Source organism: Rhinolophus sinicus, linkage group LG03 (genome assembly GCF_036562045.2).
Source record: "Rhinolophus sinicus isolate RSC01 linkage group LG03, ASM3656204v1, whole genome shotgun sequence".
In the NCBI taxonomy this organism is placed as follows: Eukaryota; Metazoa; Chordata; class Mammalia; order Chiroptera; family Rhinolophidae; genus Rhinolophus; species Rhinolophus sinicus.
Genome location: NC_133753.1, coordinates 124,967,582 through 124,985,914, shown reverse-complemented (window position 1 = coordinate 124,985,914; position 18,333 = coordinate 124,967,582). Strand labels below are relative to the sequence as shown.

General features: G+C 39.6%; 1 pseudogene; it reads left to right on the top strand.

Moving 5' to 3' along the window:
• Positions 1 to 212: 212 nt before the first annotated feature.
• On the top strand, positions 213 to 17,352 carry LOC109445468 (BTB/POZ domain-containing protein KCTD1; annotated as a pseudogene).
• The last annotated feature ends 981 nt before the right edge of the window (positions 17,353 to 18,333 follow it).

Below are 18,333 nucleotides of genomic sequence, written 5' to 3'. Positions count from 1 at the left end.
CTGACTTAAAAGCCTGTGGTTTTCGAAGGAGATCTAAGATGGCAGAGTAGATAAACATGGTGCTTGATTCCATCCATGAACACATTAAAATTACAGCTAAATTATAGAACAATCAACCTGGGGAGACATCTGAAGTCTAGCCGAACAGACGTTTTATACCTAAGGATATAAAAAAGCCACACCAAGTCTGGTAAAGGGGGCAGAGGCGTGGAATGGATGAGAGAGGCGTGTGGTGGATGAGAATCAGGAAGGATATCTCAGGTATGGAGGTTCCCCCTGAGAAGCTAGGCACCCCAGTCCCACACCGACCTCCCCAGCCCAGAATACTGGTACCGAGAAGAGGAGCCCCCACAACATTTGGCTGTGAAAAACGGTGGGCATTCTGACTGTGTGGGTGTGACAGAAGGCTGCGGGAAACCCATGACTCCTCTTAAACAGCCCAGACACAGACTCATATGCTCACAGGAACTCACCTTGGACTACAGCAGAGGCGCGGTGTCTCAGGGGGTGTCAGAAGCATACAGGAGGCGGACTGAGGCATGTGGTTTCAGAACAAGGGCTGAGGGACAGTTGCCATTTTTCCCTGTTGGAGTCCTGCTTCCAGCAGGCAGGCACCATCTTTCCTGTGTTGATCCCACTCCCTACGCTTACGACCAAATCTGAATCTGATTGGCCTGATGAGCTCCCTTGCTTCACTCCGCTGACTCACTGAGACCCAGCCCCACCCAATTCCCTCAACGCAGGAGGCACCTTCTCAGCAGCAGCCAGCCACACCTGCATTGCACTCTTTTTGGAAAACTATTGGAATCAGCAGGCCCCAGGGAGGCAGCAAGCAGCAATAGGCCTTGGTGTGTGCCTTGAGACTTTTGTTGAGTAACTCCAATTTCAGCACTGGCACCAAACCAGAATTTACATTAACCTGGTGAACACAACTCATCCCACTCTAGTGACTCCCTGAGACCCTGCCTCACCCAACTTGCATACTGAACAAGGTGATCAGTGGCTGAACCTTAAGGGAGCCAGCAGGTAGCAGCCAGCCTTGGGGTGTCCTGGCTTTTTGCAGAGCTACCCCAGATCCGGTACTGGTGGAAGACACCCTCACTTCACAGTGTGGCCTCTCCCATGCACCTCCACGTTTACCACAGGCTGTAAACAACTGCAGATCGTTTTGTAGCTCCTAGGCAGTCTCCAGCTGATCATAGGCAGTGAGTGACTTGGGCCTGCACTGGAGCTCTTCCCAAGAGGCCTCAGAACCAACATATTTGGAGGTTGGCTTCAGAGCATAGTGGAACACTGCCCAATTAGCCCCACAAGCAGCACACCCAAAATTGCCTCAGTGGGCACCAGAGCCCACTGGGGTGAATCCCACTCGGTGGGGTAAGGCCCCTGCACAGCAGCCCATAAGTTGTGGATGTGGCCAAACCTCACAGCCAATCAGCCTGAGGGTCTATCCCACCCACTGATGTGCCAATAACAATCAAGGCTTAACTATAACAGGAGAGTACACACAATCCACACAAGGGACAGTCCTGGAGCACCTGGAGCAGTTGACCAGGAAGACAGTGCCAGGGCCCCACAGATCACCTACTATATAAAGCCACCAAGCCAAGACTGAGAGACATAGCAAATCTACCTGATAAACCACAAAAAAGAACCAGTCGGAAATAAAGAATACAATAACTAATATAAAGAATGAACTAGAAGGAATCACTAGAAGAATAGATGAAGCAGAGGACTGAATCAGTGATTTGGAAGAAAAGGTAGCAAAAACACCTAACAGGATCAGCAAAAAGAAAAAAGAATCAAAAAAAAAAAAAAAATGAGGATAGTTTAAGAGACCTCTGGGACAACATCAAGTGTAACAATGTAAATACATTATAGGGGTACCAGAAAGAGAAGAAAGAAAGCAAGGGATTGAGAACCTATTTGAAGAAATAATGACTGAAAAATTTCCTGGAGAAGGAAATAGACATACAAGCCCAGGAAGTGCAGAGAGCCCCAAACAATATGGACCCAAACAGGCCCACACCAAGACACATTATAATTAAAATGGTATAGGTTAAGGATGAAGAATCCTAAAAGCAGCAAGAGAAAAGCAGCCAGTTGCCTATAAGGGAGCTGCCATAAGATTGACAGCTAATTTCTCAACAGAAACTTTGTAGACCAGAAGGGATACACATGAAATATTCAACGTGATAAAAAGAAAGGACCTACAACCAAGATTACTCTGCCCAGCAAATCTGTCATTTAAAATCAAAGAACAGAGAAAGAGCTTCCCAGACAAGAAAAAGCTAAAGGAGTTCATCACCACCAAACTAGTATTAAAAGGAATGTTAGAGGGACTTCTTTAAGATGGGGGAGGGGAGAAAAAGAAAAAGATCAAAATTATGAATAATAAAATTGCAATAGCTACATATATATCAACAATTACTTTCAATGTACATGGAGTAAATGCTCCAAAAAAAGACATAGGAGGGCTGAATGGATAAGAAAACAGAACCCTTACATATGCTGTCTCCAAGAGATTCACTTCAGAATGGAAAATACACACAGATGGAAAGTAAAGGATGGAAAAAAATATTTCATGAAAATGGAAACAACAAAAAGTTGTGATAGCAATACTTATACCAGGCAAAATAAACTTTAAAACAAAGGCTATAACAAGAGACAAAAAAGGGCCCAGTAATCCAACTCGTGGGTATTTATCCAAAGAAACCCAAAATGCTACTTTGAGGGGACGTGTGCTTCCATATGTTCATTGCAGCATTGTTTACAATGGCCAAGATGTGGAGGCAGCCTGGGTGTTCATTAATGGATGAATGGATAAAGAGGAAGTATTACATGTATACAATGGAATATTGCTCAGCCATGGAAAGGAATGGGTTCTTGCCATCTGCAGTGGCATGGATAGACCTGGAGGGTGTTGTGCTGAGTGGAGTGTCAGTCAGAGGACACATGATATGTGATTTTGCTTATATGTGGAATCTAAAAAACAAGATAAGCAAATGAAACAGAAACAAACTCATAGATACAGAAAACATTTTGATGGTTGCCAGATGGGAGGGGGTTTGTGTGAAAAAAGGGGAAGGGACTAAAAAGTACAAATTGGTTGTTACAAAGTAGTCACAGGGATGTAGGGTACGGCATATGGAGTATAGTCAATAATATTGTAATAACTATGTATGGTGTCAGAGGGGTACTAGATTTGTTGGGGTGATAGATGGGAAGGGTTTGGGGAGCAGAATAAAAAAAGTGAAGTATTAAGAAATACAAATTGGTAGTTATAATATACTCATGGGGATGTAAAGTAAAGCATAGAGAACAGTCAATAATATGGTAATAACTATGTATAGTGCCAGGTGGACACTACTCAGCGGGATCACTTCTTAAATTATATAAATGTCTAATCGCTATGCTGTACACCTGAAATTAATATAAAATAATATTGAAAAAATAAATAAATAACAAGGAAAAAAGCCTGTGGTTTTCATTATAACTCTCTCTCTCTCTCTCTCTCTCTCTCTCTCTCTCTCTCTCTCTCTCTCTCCCACTCACCCGTGTCATTGTTTAAAGCCAGAGGAAGTGGCAGACCAAGTAGAAACAAAATACTGATTTAGCTCCTTTGATTCCTTGTTGATATGGAATGGTGAGACCAAAAAGGAACACCCACGGAGCCATAGGTAGGGGAGTCATACCACTATAGTCTCACTGGAGTCTGGATTCACATGACATGCGACCTGCTGTCCGCTTTTCTTTCAACCGACTGACTCTCTGACTTCCCTCAACTCTCCTCCACTCCACTCCCAACGCAGCCACAACAGTTATATTAGTGGCCAATGGCTAACTGGCTATAGCTGATGGCCAACTAACCACAACCGATGGCCATCTACTACTCGAATCAGCACCACCACCACCACCACCCCCACGTGAGGCCTAGAGCCTGGAAACTGCTCTCTGGGGCTCTGTCCCCACAGTATACTTATCCAATTTTTCTCCTTCTTTTTCCTCTAGTCTCCATTTTCCTAAAATTCACCTGTGTTTCTCTATTTTTCTGTCATATTTCTAAGCATCTTCCTCCAAAAATTATTCCTCCTTCTTTACTCATTCAAGGTTAAGTAGCTTATCTTGAGTGGAGAGGCATTAAAAGGGCTTAAGCAAAGGAGGTATTACAATCAAGTTGACAGTTAAGTAAAATTATTCTGAATAAAATCGTCTAAACCATGACCACAGTGGAAAATTAGATACAGAGGCAATTCTTTCCAGGCTCATCCTGAATACAATTGAATTCCGAATGCTTGAGCTTTATGTTCACTAGGGTAACATCAGCTCTTATCCAGGCCACTTGAGAGTCAGAAATGTCCACAGATCTTCAACCTGTTTTCCTTGGTCGCTGCCAATTAAGTTCACAAACTCTTGTATTCTCCTTGCTTTCCTTTCTATGTGATTTATTTTCTATGATCCAAACTCCCCTGTTGGTCTTACTCCTCAGTCCTCCTTTGGTAATTCCCATTCCAAGGTTAATAAACCCATATATCTTCATATTCTTAGCTCATATTTTCAGTAATGCTTATCATTTACTAAAATTTGATTTTCCTCGGGGGAAATGGATTCTCTGAATTCATGCAATTGTTTTTCTGTTTCAAATACATCAAGAACCTCTCAGGATCCTCCTTGCTCTCCACTGCCAATGCTGAACAAATTACTCCTCTCCTCCCATTAAACCCTACCTTCTACACCTTCTCTTTACAGACACCAATCAAAATCACTCCCATTCCCCTGCATTTATTGAAGCCTTTGGCCTTTTTCTCATCCCTAAGTCCAGTCATCATCTGAGGGGCACATACTGATCCACCCCAAATCTTTGCTCATTGGGTTTCATCATCTCCCTGTCCCTAAGGATATTTTGTCAGTTCTATTTCAGGCACTTACAACCATGACCACACCCCACCCTTGTTTTCAAATGCAGCTACTTCACCACTGAAATAACAAATGTAACGTCTTTAAAACTACACCTTCCTATTCTCCCAGCTTGCTTTGTTTATTCCCCTCAATCCAATAGATTTTTGCCTATCATCAAGACCTCCAGTCAATGAATTCCTCTAATTTTGCCTCTCAACCATTCTTCTCGTCCCTCATCTTGTCCCTTAAATTGAGAGAATTATGTTGACTAGACAAAGAAAAAAAATGCGCACATTTAAAATGGGGTTTACTTTACTGAGAAATTATAATCAACTTGACAGGAACTTCTTCCATTTCTCCCCACCTAATTTTCAAAAGCTTGGGTCCTGAACTCTGCTGCTTGTACTGTACAATGTAGGCATTGTACATCCCCAGCTGTACTCTGGATCTCATCCCTTCTTTTTTTTTTTTTTTTTTTTTTTAATTTATTGGGGTGACAGTTGTTAGTGAAATTACATAGATTTCAGGTGTACAATTCTGTATTACATCATCTATAAATCCCATTGTGTGTTCACCACCCAGAGTCAGTTCTCCTTCCATCACCATATATTTGATCCCTCTTACCCTCATCTCCCACCCCTACCCCCCTTACATCCCTTCTTGTGTTTCCAAAAAGTCAGTGCCTGTAATTACGCCTTTTCACCTTCGCATCATCAATGTCTGCTTCTTCACTTGATCAACCCAACTACAAGCACACATGATCTTCCATCTTTCACCTTTAAACATTTCATTAACACTGAATGTAGTTGACTTTATCTTGACACTCTTTCTTCTCTTGTCATCACCGACATTTCCCATGTGTACATACCCATCCCTGCTTCCACAGATTCACATACCAGGCTTCTTTTGCCTAGAAAGTTTACCTTATTTCAATCTGCTGATCTAACTAAAGCCTACCAGGCCCAGGTCATCTCTCCCTTCCTTTGTAATACCTTCCATACCTCCTGCAGCCTACAGTGACTTTTCACATTTTATTGCACAGTTGACACCTGGCATATTTATCTTTTTAAATATCTCCCTACTTTGTCTATGTCTTTATAATAACATCTCATCTTGAGTATGATAATAATAATCATATCAGTTCATAATAATAATGGCTGTACCTAGATCTTTAGTTGGCAAGTAATGATAGCTATTGCCGCCCCTGCCCTACCAATGAAAGATAAAATTATCCACATCCACATAATTGGTGTTAATATATGAAAAGTGCCTAGCATCTAATAGATACTCAATAACAGCAACTTTCATTATCAGTATCTTGTAATTAATGATATACTATAACAATATTATATCCAACTTGCAAGTGAAGAAAGCCAACGACTTTTTTAATGTCAAAAGTATCTATTAAATATGAGTGATTATTTGACCAACTCATGGCGAGTCTTTCTTCCTACACACTAAATATCTGAACCACTCAAGTCCTACTCAATCATATGCAGTCTTGGTGGAGCTCTTCTGTCCTTAATTTACTTTTATTTGTTTTTACAATTTTATCACTTCTCCTCTCAATTAAATAGCAAGCTTGAGGGCAAACTCTTGTCTTGTGCATTTTTGCACCTAGTTCAACATTGCACACCATAAATATTGTAGAACGGGTGTGTCAGGAAGGAAGATACTCTTCCTCTGAACTTTTTCCAAGTTTGCCACCCCCCACGTTGTTGAGCAGAAGTCATTTCAAGGCACCCTGAAGGATGATAATTCAGGCACTGAATTAGTACTCTTGTTCTGGTCACCTTGGAATGATATTACTCCCCCTGTAGGAGCCAAAGCTGGCTTTTTGTCAAGCAGGTCCTTGTAAGAACAATCAGGATCATGGCCTTTGCCCCAAGCAGTGCTTTGTCTTGCCTTAACCTAGTTTAGAAAAAAGAACAATTCCTCATTTCTATTCCTTATCTTAGATCTTTTTGAAGGTGGGAAAGGCAAGTGCTAAGATTTTTAGAAAACCAACAAACAAACAAACAAGAATATGCAGTTTCCCAAGGAACCAGAAAGAATATTCTTCATCTCAGACCTTTAGCATGACCTTGCTAAAATCATACTGTAGAGAAGGTTGGTTTACAATTGAAAAAACTAAGGCAGAGAGAAGTCAGAAGCTTGTCAAATATCACCCAAAGAGGAGGAGGCAGGGCCAAGTGATACTGGGCTCTGCCACTGTGCTCCCTATTTGTGTTCTTTATGCGCCTCTCTGTTTCCTTGGGCCAATGAGGAGATGGCATGCAAGCAACACCCTAGTTGTATTCAGCAAGTTCATTTTGCTGAATGGGAGTACATTCAATGGGTTTTTCATAGTATTACCTGCAATTACAGAAGCTTGCAGTTTATGATAAGAATAATACTTAGATCATTTTAAACTAATTCCTTAAATATTCCTTATTAGAAATGAATTATATTGCAGGTTCATAACTTTTATTTTAATTAACAAAGGCTGTAGGTGGGCAGACATGCTGGGGTACTGTGTGTATTACTGTTATCAGGTACAGCATTTTGCATCTAAAATTTAAACAGACCTTAACATCTCTACCTCATCCATACAGAATTCAATTATTAAAAGAAATTACTAGAGAAAACAACTTTCTCTCCAGAAACGTTGGCCTTCCACTGTTGCAAGTTAGTAAATTAGCAAAGGGCTAATTTGTATTATTTTGCAATTTTTTTCTGTTAGCTTTATTGTCTGCCTTAGTCATTTTTCAAACACCTGACAAATAGCAATAAATTATGGGGATTTACAAGAGGCTGGTGGACACATATTATGTTATTAGACCCCAGATGATAACATCACTCCCCTTGTTTGTGGAAACTTTTCTTATGTTCCAACTCAGTAGCTCCCATGAGAGGCTTTTATCCTGCAGCCCCACCAACCATGTGAGCTAGGGCCATCAAAGTCCTCTGACTCTTAAAAACCGGAACTAAAGAAAGTGTCTGCTCCTTTTTGGTAATAAATTGTTGTGTGGCTTGTGGCCACAGTTCTGAACACAAGGGAGAACCCGTCCAAGAGTGATTTAAACTCAGAACAAGAAAAGAGACACAGGAGAGAAACTTTGGAGCCCAAGACAACTGCTGCCCTTCTCATTGATCGTGTAAATCAGGAGGTAAATTGCCTTTTTTTTTTTTTTTTTTTTTTGGTTTAAGCTAGTTTAGGTTGGGTTTAATGACTTGCAGCCAAAATAATGGAAACTATTCCAAGAAAATGCCTTAAATAGGGTGTATAATTCTGTACACCTATGTAACTTTACTAACAATTGTCACCCCAATAAACTTTAATTAAAAAAAAGAAAATGCCTTAAATCATAATTGCAACTTCCTTGAAGATATGAGCTGAATATTTTCTGTATTCTTATCATTATTCTCATTCCATGAAACACCAAGCATGTAGTAATTGCTCTTTTAAAAATGCTTGCTTGTGTTCACTAAAAAAAAATGACTCTAACCATGTGAGGCCACAAGTCAGATTAGTGTGGGCTTGGAGGGCAAGGAGATACTTTGGATCAGGGGGAAGATAATGTGTCCCTTGGTTCATTCTGCACAAGCACATTTGTGGGCAGAGCCCTGGCCCTACTTGTATAATCCCAGACCTCACTGAATACAATTTACAATCTCAAATCATTGTCCTGTCAATAAAAAGCTCCTAAAGTGTTATTAAGTGGGTATAAAGTTTTTCTTCTCTTTGACTGAAATTGGTTGATGCCAGGATGTTTTTCTAATTTGACTACAGCTATGTAGATCTAATTCAAAGAATTGGGACATGTGGTAAATAAATATGGCTGTTTTATGTTTTCTTTAAGTAGGAATATACAATCTGATGAACTCATGACCAAAAGATATTCTCACAAGCTCAAATCCTGAATCGGTCAGTGATTGCTGCCCAAAATGTGTTTACAGAGGCCATTTATGAACAGGACTTAACTCCAGATCAACATCCTCAGCACTTGACCTTTACTCTTCCCTCATTTTAAAAGCCTGTATCCAGCACTCGGCGGCTTGCCTCATCACCAAAGGCATGCTGATTTTCCAAAAGATAAATATTAACAGCCTAGCAAACACATGTGTTTTGCACAATGCAGAGAGCTCAGAGGTAGACACTAGTAGTTTTTAAATTTGATGAGAGCTTCCAGCTAACCTCGTAACACTTAAGGGCAAACAGAGACAAGAACACGTCAGCTACCAGAAAAAGAAGTTCAAAAGTGTATTGATGGGAAAGAAGAGCTGGGAAATTGTGATGATGATGAAAGAACATGCTGTACAGTCGTGTACCCCATAATGACGTTTTCATCAACAACAGACATATATATGATGGTGAGCCTAAAAAATTATGATGGAGCTGAAAAATCCCTATTACTTAGTGACATAGGAGTCATCGTAATTTCATAATGCAACATGTTACGCGTTTGTGGTGATGCTGGTGTAAACAAATTTACTGCACTGCTAGTCATACAAAAGTATAGCACATAATACAGGACATAATACTTGATAATGATAATAAACAACTGTTACCGGTTTATGTATTTACTATACTATACTTTTATCATTACTTTATAGTGTACTTTTTCCATTTATTAAAAAACAAAATATTTATTAACAATTGTCACCCCAATAAACTTCAATTAAAAACAAACAAACACACAAACAAAAAAACAGTATGCCTTGTTATACCAGCTACAGGCTCACACATCTCATGCTTACCCTGTCTCTTGGTTGTATCATTTTCTCTTGTGCTTGATTTAATCTTGTGTTGTTTTATAAACTTAGTGTAGCCCAAATGTGCAATGTTTATAAAGTGTACAGTAATGTACACTAATTCCTAAGCCTTCACATTTACTCACCACTCACTCACTGACTCACCCAGAACCACTTCCAGTCCTGCAAGCTCCATTCACGGTAAGTGCCTTATACTCGTACAGGTGTGCCATTTTTTATCTTTTATATCATATTTTTACTCCACCTTTTATATGTTTGGACACACAAATACCATTGTGTTATTAAGTTGGTGCAAAAGTAATTGTGGTTTTTGCAATTACTTGTAACTCTTTAAACCACAATTACTTTTGCACCAACCTAATACAATTGCCTACAGTATTCAGCACAGTAACAGGCTGTATAGGCTTGTAGCCAAGGAGCAGTAGGCTACACCATACAGCCTAGGTGTGCAGTAGGCTGTACCATCTAGGTTTGTGCAAGTGCTCTCTGTGATGTTCTCACCATGATGCAATCAATCCCCATTGTTAAGTGGCACATGACTATACCATAATAGCAGCTATCATTTTTTGAGCAATTAGTGCATGGCAAGTGCTATGTATCTTAACAATTTTGCAATATACATAGAATTGCCCTCACTGAACAGTGAAGAAAGCTCAGGGTTGATAAGGAAGGTTACGTAATTTTCCAGAGGCTGCATAATTAATAAGTGGCAGAGTTGGGATTCAATCCAGATATGTCCCCAACTTTTAGTCAGTTTTTATATTGCTCTTGTTCCTTGCCCTTGGAGCGAACTGCTGCACTGCCCCTCTCAGTTTCAATGTTCCATTTCAGATCTATCCAATTCAGAGGCTAGGTACTTTTTACTCATCACACTCTTGAAATCCCAAGTGTTTCCTAAATAATCATAGTTCCCTTCTATCCTCTCTACAGAGATATCTCATCAAAATAGAAAGGGGATGAGTTAAAGGAAAAGAATTTGAGGTATTGGTTTATTCTTTGCCTTTTACCCTCTTAGCCACCATACAAATCCATAAACATATACAAATCCATGGTCATATCTATTGCACCTTAAGTGGCAGGACAACTTTTTGTCTAGGGAGAGACAGCTGGAATAGCTCCTTCAGCAGCAGTGACAGGTCTCTCAATCAGACAGCAGTAAATGCCTTTGGACCTCAGACCAATGGTCCTTCGAGTTCCAACAGAATATGAAGGACCACACTATAGTTAGCCTGTTGCCCTCCTCAACAAATGCCTCAACAAACTCTGTCCATCACCCCAGTGTCCAAGACAGTACAAATAAAAGGTGCTTAATAAATAGGTGGGGAATAAATGAAAGAATTCAAGATTTATCTAAACTTCTCTTGAGACTGTGTTTTAGAGTGCCAACAAGAAACAGATGGCTCACTCCAAGAGTTTAACCAGAGAGCTTATTAGTAGACACATAGGCACCCAGGAACTTTCAACAGCGGGAAGTCACTACCACTCACAGTCCTGAGAGCAAGAGGAGAAATGATATTATCAGAGACTCCTGAGAGTTGGATCCATGAAAAGGGCCCAGCCACAGCATGGGATGCATCTTACCTGCATCTCCCATCATTCAAACCAGAGGAGAAGCCAGAGAATAAGGAAATCTAACAATGCCATCCCTGGGGGTCAGGCTTTCAAAGTTCAGAGCAGAGAAGGAAATAAACTGGATGGAGGAAAGTCAATGCTGGGGACCCAGAAGAGCAAGTATAGAAAGTTCACATAACTCATTTATGTTTTCAGGGGGAAGTGGGTCCTTATTTTATTACTTAATGCATAAGAAGTAGAACAAAAGATATTTTCATGAAATAATAAAATTTCAGACTTTTGTTTTCTCAGGTTGAGGACTCTTTTTTTCTCCTACTATCCCCAGATACACTTTTCTACAAAATTGTGTATTTAAAGATAATAAATTTAGGCTAGAGAGAGCCTCAGACTGATGGTGAAAGACACCATTTTTGCTCATTTTCATTACTCTCCCCTCTGTAGAAGACAATTCCTTCTAAGGGAAAATAGAAAACAGTATGGAGAAAGATTGGCAGTGAGAAAGAAGTTTCTAGTCAGAAAAATTGTCTCGGGATATGTAAGCAGTTGACTACATGATATGAATCCAATGGCACCAAAATTCTCCTCCTTCAGGCTGCTTCCTAACTGACATTCCTGACACCTATTTCCTCCTTAAGACTCTTTTGACTGCAACTCAGTAATATTAAAAACAAGTCATCAAATGACAATTAATGAAGACACGATCAATTAACTCACTGATATGAGGGACCCAGCAGAGAAACAGATTTGAACAGAATGGGATTTTGAACAAGTTTATTTTTATAATGTGGGAGGCTCAGGTAAGTATTCCCAAGAGAAGATGTCTGTTATGAATATCATGCAATACTTTGGAAAGTAAAGTTAATTTTTCACTTATATGACCATCTTTATCATCTTATTTTTCTCAGATGGCATTTCCCAAATCAAATTACAGTTTTCTGACCTGTAATCATGTAAAAATCTATTCTGCATACCCTAAGTCATCCTTTTTTTAAGGCTAACACACTCATCATCTTAAATCCGTGTATGCCTGTACCATTGCCAATGATACTCTGTTATCCATGGCGGTAGAACCATTTACCAGAGTCCTAGGAGTATTTCTGAAAATCACAGTCTTGAACGAGGCTCAGAGTTATGGGTTTCTATCCCAGTGCCAAATCAGAACTATGTCTAGGCATAGCATGGTCCAGAGAGCTTTCTGAATTGGACTGCACCCCAGGACATGTCTTCTCTTCCCTTCCTCTCCCCCAGCTGACCTGTCAAGACAATACATCCCAGTCCCCATGCATTTTCCCTGCCCCAACACCCTCAGCTGAGTCCTTATCAAGGGCAATGATGTTGCCTCTAGATGATTCCTGTTCATGACATCTGAAAATTCCTGTTTACAAATCTGAAAAATGTTGTCTGTGGAAAGCACATACACTCTGCCTTGCATAAAGATGATATACTGTCAATAGGTTCCAATGGCTGGACCAAGACGAAGCCCACACTCCTCTAGCAAACAAAGAGTGGGAGAGCAAGCTCAGAGAATACGCCTGCGACAAGCAGCTCAGAAGGACCACAGAAATTATCCTGATTCTCCATATTCTTGGGATGCTTTCCCTGAGAAGCAGGGGTGGAGAAAGTAGGAAGGTTGCCAGACTTCTTCCAATTCACTCATTTACCTATGGGTTGTCACCAGTGATGGTGATGAGAGGGGATGAAACACAATTGAGTGGTCCTCTGTTCACACTCTGTCTGCCCAGCAGAAAAAAATATCATAGCCAAACTGATCACACTTCAGTTGTGTCTAACCGGCAGCTAAGAAGATACAGTTACTTCTCTATTTCAAGTCACTCTTCCTTTGTTTATGCAACTTTTGATTTCATTACCTTTTGTAAAACTGTAAATTCATACTGACTTTCCCTCCACCCAACCAAATCCTCAAAGTTCAACAAGAACTTTTTTTGAAATAGTTCTTTTTAATCCTGGAGATATATGTATTTGCTGAATAGGGCATTAAACATGAATAGGACATGTTTCTGTTATATTTTAGAAAGAAAAAAAAAGAAAGGTAAATTTGCAACAAAAGGAAAAATGAAAGACAAAAAGGAAAAGAAATGTGCAACACAATACAATGTTCTTTTTATGCTGGTTCAAAAACAAATTTTATTCACCCTGACTCATAAGCACTTTTATAAGGGAAATGAGTAAAGCCTTATCAGATATGGTTTCTGGAGCCAATATTTGCTTTGACTACTTTCCAATCAGTCAATATAGAAATCTGAAAGTAAAACATGAAAATTGTTCAGAGAATATGTACCTGTTCAATGAAACCTAGACGTAATCTCCTGGTTTATCATAGATATAGAAGGATTCCTTCAAAGGCCTTGAAGAAGTGAAAGTTTAGAGGATGTATAATTCTCTTCAAATATTAAAATGTTGTTATGTGGCAGGAAACAGAGATTTATTCTACACAGCTGCAGAGGCAGAATAATGAACAAGTAAATTTTGCTACTACACAAAGCAGATTCTCTTAACATTTCAAACTACTCAAAATGCAGTTGGTGCCTTGCCAATACTGAATTCTCCATCACTGGAAGTATGAAATAGAACATTGCTATGAAGACTCAGGTATCAAAGACTCCTATACTATATGGAAGCTTATGCAAAATTATATTTAAATCTCCCTCTTTCCCACCCCCAAAAAACTGAGTCTCAAGAATCATGTACTCAGATTTGAAGATTTGAGGAGTTGTGTGCTTATTGTTTAAGACTTTAGTTTTTAAGAGCAGTTTTAGGTTCACAGCAAAATTGTGAGGAAGGTCCCCTACTTCCACACATACACAGCTTCCCCCATTATCAACATGCCCCACCACAGAGGTAATTTGTTAAATTGATGGACCTACATAGACACAGCATAGTCACCCAGAAAACAGTTTGCATTTAGATTCATTCTTGGTGTTGTACGTTTTATGGGTTTGGACAAACATATAATGACATGTATTGTGGTACTATAGAGTATTTTCAGTGCCCTAAAAATCCCCTGCGCTCTGCTTATTCATCCTTCCTGCCCCACCCCAATCTCTGGGAACCACTGATCATTTACTATCTCCATAGTTTTGCCTTTTCCAGAATGTCATATAGTTGAAATAGTACTGTATGTAACATTTTTAAATTAACTTCTTTCACTCAGTAATATGCATTTAAGGCTTCTCCATGTCTTTTCAAGGCTAGACAACTCATTTCTTTTTAGTGCTGAATAATATCCCATTGTCTGGATGTGCCCCAGTTTACTTATCCATTCACCTACTGAAGGACATCTTGGTTGCTTCCAAGTTCTGGCAATTATAAATAAAGTTGCTATAAACATCCAAGGGCAGATTTTCATGTAACCATAAGTTTTCAACTCCTTTGGTAAATACTTACTTTGGTAAATACCTGACGGCCAAATTATACAGTAAGAGTGTTTCAATTTGTAAGAAACCACCAAACTGTCTTCCAAAGTGGCTGTACCATTTTATATTCCCACCAGCAATGAATGAAACCACCTGTTACACCACATCCTTGCCAGCATTTTTATTGTCAGTGTTTTGGATTTTGGGCATTCTAATAGGTGTATAGTGTTATCTCATTGTTGTAATTTGCATTTCCCTGATGACATATCATGTGGAGCATCTTTTCCTATGCTTATTTGCCATCTGTACATGTCCTTTGGTATGGAATATATTGAGGTCTTTGGCTCATTTTTTTTATCAGGTTATTTTTGCTTGTTGGGTTTTTTTAAAGTATATTTTAGTAGAAAATATTTTATGCCTTTAATCACATCATGATAAACTTGCCTGTCAGGCAATCAGGACATCATATTTACCTGGTACTTGTCCATCCTAATTGCTAAGATATGGAGAAAAGTTACTCAGGCTAAAATCTTGCTCTTGAGTCTGCTTTCTAATCTCATACCCCACATCCAATCAAACAGCAAATCCTATTGACTCTATCATCAAAATACATCCAGAATCTGCCCACTTTTGACCCTGTCAATTATTTTAACCTTCATCCAAATCACCACCATCTCCTACATGGCTTGTGTAAAGTTATAGATATTGGGATTGGTCTCCCTGCCTCCCACTTTGTCCCCACATTGTGTATTCTCAACACAGCAGCCAGAGAGATCCTTCTAAATATTGTGTTATTCATTTCTTCCTAAAGCTATTCCACAATTATTGTGTAGAATAATTGTGTCAATGATAAATATACTGAAGTTGGTAACTGTACTGTGGTGATGTAGGATAATATTTTTCATCACAGGAAATACTCATTGAAGTATTTAGGGATAAATGGCCACACTGTCTGCAACTTACTCTCAAATATTGTATGTTTAACATTTTTTACATGTGTGTGTGTGTGTGATATTCTACAACTATAATCAGTTCAAATGGGCACAGAACCAGGCATGTCTGATGCCCATAAGTGGCAGCAGTAGTAAGACAATAAGCAGAAAGATTTGGCACCTGCATGGTGTCCAGTGAGCAGAGGAAGACACAGGATTTTTTTTTTTTTTTGTATCAGATGAGATAGATACTTCTGATTGACTCTGAGTATTTACTCCCCCTTTATTTCTTAGACACTTAAGTGTAAATCCCAGTTGAATGCTGGATAGAATGTATTTCCAACCCTTCTTTGCATGCCCCATGGAAACTGAATATATTTATTTGAAAGCACAAAAGGCATTCTTTCTAGAGATCCTGGAAATACTGAAAGCATTGTGGAAGAGTCTGGAAACACATCAAAGCCGGGAAAGACCATGACCCCATAAAATATGAGTCATTACTTTGAGGCCCTTTTTAAAAATTCTCTGGAGTGAAGCTTGGAGAAATTTTGTTTGTACTATAATAATTGAAAATAAAATGGTCAAACTCTTGGATATGGCAGATTTTTTTTTTCATATCACTTGAAATGGATGTTTCTATTGACTCTGATCATTTATTCTCCTTTCATTTCTTAGTAATTGAAGTGTGGATCTCAGTTAAACCCTTGATACAAAGATATATTTCTAATGCTCCATGGCAGCTAAATTTAGCTATGTAACTAACATTTGGCCAATAAAATGAAAGTGGAAAAGTGTGAGACTTCTAGAAAGTCTCCTTAAAAGAATATGGAGGCGGCCCCAAATACGGGCTTCTCGAAGCAACACCCGCGGCCCACAGGGCGCAACCACCTACCTGAACCTCCGGCTCTGGGGACAATGAAGGGTCCGTGGAATGAGCACTGCTCCTCTGACATTACTTAGAGAAGCAAGACCACCCCTCCCTCCTGCCAGCCCACCCTGTCCCCCAGTCACCACCTCCCACCCACCCAGACCCACACGCCACTCCACCAGAGGGACAGTCAGCCCAGTACGTCAAGACCTCTGATCACTACATCTCCTGCATCTCCACTGAACAACCAAGGCATTCCTATTCCAGCATAACTCACAAAATCCAATGGGCCCATCCACATTGATGTGGGCGGCCACATGTACACCAGCAGCCTGGCCACCTAGACTCACCAAATACCAAGTCAACAATTGGAAGACCTTTTGATGGTACAGAGCCCATTGTTTTGGACAGCCTCAAAAAGCCCTATTTCACTGACAGAGATGGACAGGTGTTCAGATATATCTTGAATTTTCTACGAACACCAAAACTCCTCATTCCCGATGACGTCAAGGGCTACACTTTGTTCTATGAAGAGGCAAAATATGTTCAGCTTCAGCCCATGTTGCTAGAGACGGAAAGATGGTAACGGGACAGAGAAACTGGTTGCTTTTCAAGTGGTATGTGTTGCCCCAGACCTCGGAGGAAGGATCACGTTCAGTGGTGACAAATCCTTGATAGAAGAAGTGTTTCCAGAGATCTGCAACGTAATGTGTAACTCTGTCGACGCAGGCTGGACTCAGGACTCAACACACGTCATCAGGTTTTCACTGAAGGGCTGCTGTCACCTCAATCCAGTCCAGGTCCTCGAGAGGCTGCAGTAAAGAGGATTTAAAATCGTGGTGGGCTCCTGTGCGGGAGGAGTGGATTCATCTCAGTACAGTGAAAATGTCCTGTTGCGGGAACTGAGGCGGACACCCCTGATATCCGGATAAAGCAAAAGCCTCTGTACTAAACAGACATATTTCTTATGCAAAAGGAAAAAATGTACACAACAAATAACACACAAAAAAGAGGGACATTTATGTGTAGTTGGGACAGCAAACCAAGTCCTGGGCCTACAATTGAATAAAAGACACATTTATATCCAACAGAGACCACACCTGTATTCATATGGGAACAATTGAAATAGTGATATCCTCAAGGTATAAATATATATGATGCCAAAAAAATGTATACACATTTTAAGAAAGGAAAACTGTATTAAAATTGTAATACTCAATATATACCAACAACAAAAGATGAATACAAGTCAGGTTTGACTTCTGCAATTACAAGAGGTGCTCAAAGTGGTTACCATCAGTGTCCAGACACTTCGAATTACGGCGAACTACTGCTTGAGCAACGTTGACCAAAGTGTCCACTTGTATACATTTTTTTTGGCACCCTAGTATATATGTGTGTGTGTGTGTAAATATATATATATGCCATATATATGTCATATGACATATATATGTCATATATATGTCAAAAGATAAGAAATGCAAAGCAAACAAATAAACAACCACAAAAAATAATAATAATAAAGAGAAAAAAAGGTGGTAGCTACAGTTGGTGCAGTGATGGCCATGAAGTGTCCTGGGCTTCCCAAGGCCTCTCACCAATAAATAAGCCTTAAGCAGAGGATTGAGGACACATTTTACAGTTTCCATTGCCAACCACCATCCATTGTTTCTTTTTCTTTTGTCTTTTTCTTTCCTTTTCATTTATTTATTTTTTATATACATACCTTGAATTGAGTTTCTTTGCCTATGGAGGTTTCATATCTCACTTTAGCTGGGGACCAGCAGGATGTCAGAAAAAGTCTTATGAGAACATTACATTCAAATGATGTTAGACATGACATTTTAAATGTAGTTTGTACAGAAGTCACATTTTTGTTTGCCTCACAGATGTGAACATTACTTTGTTTTTAAACTGATCAGTTTTGTAAAGA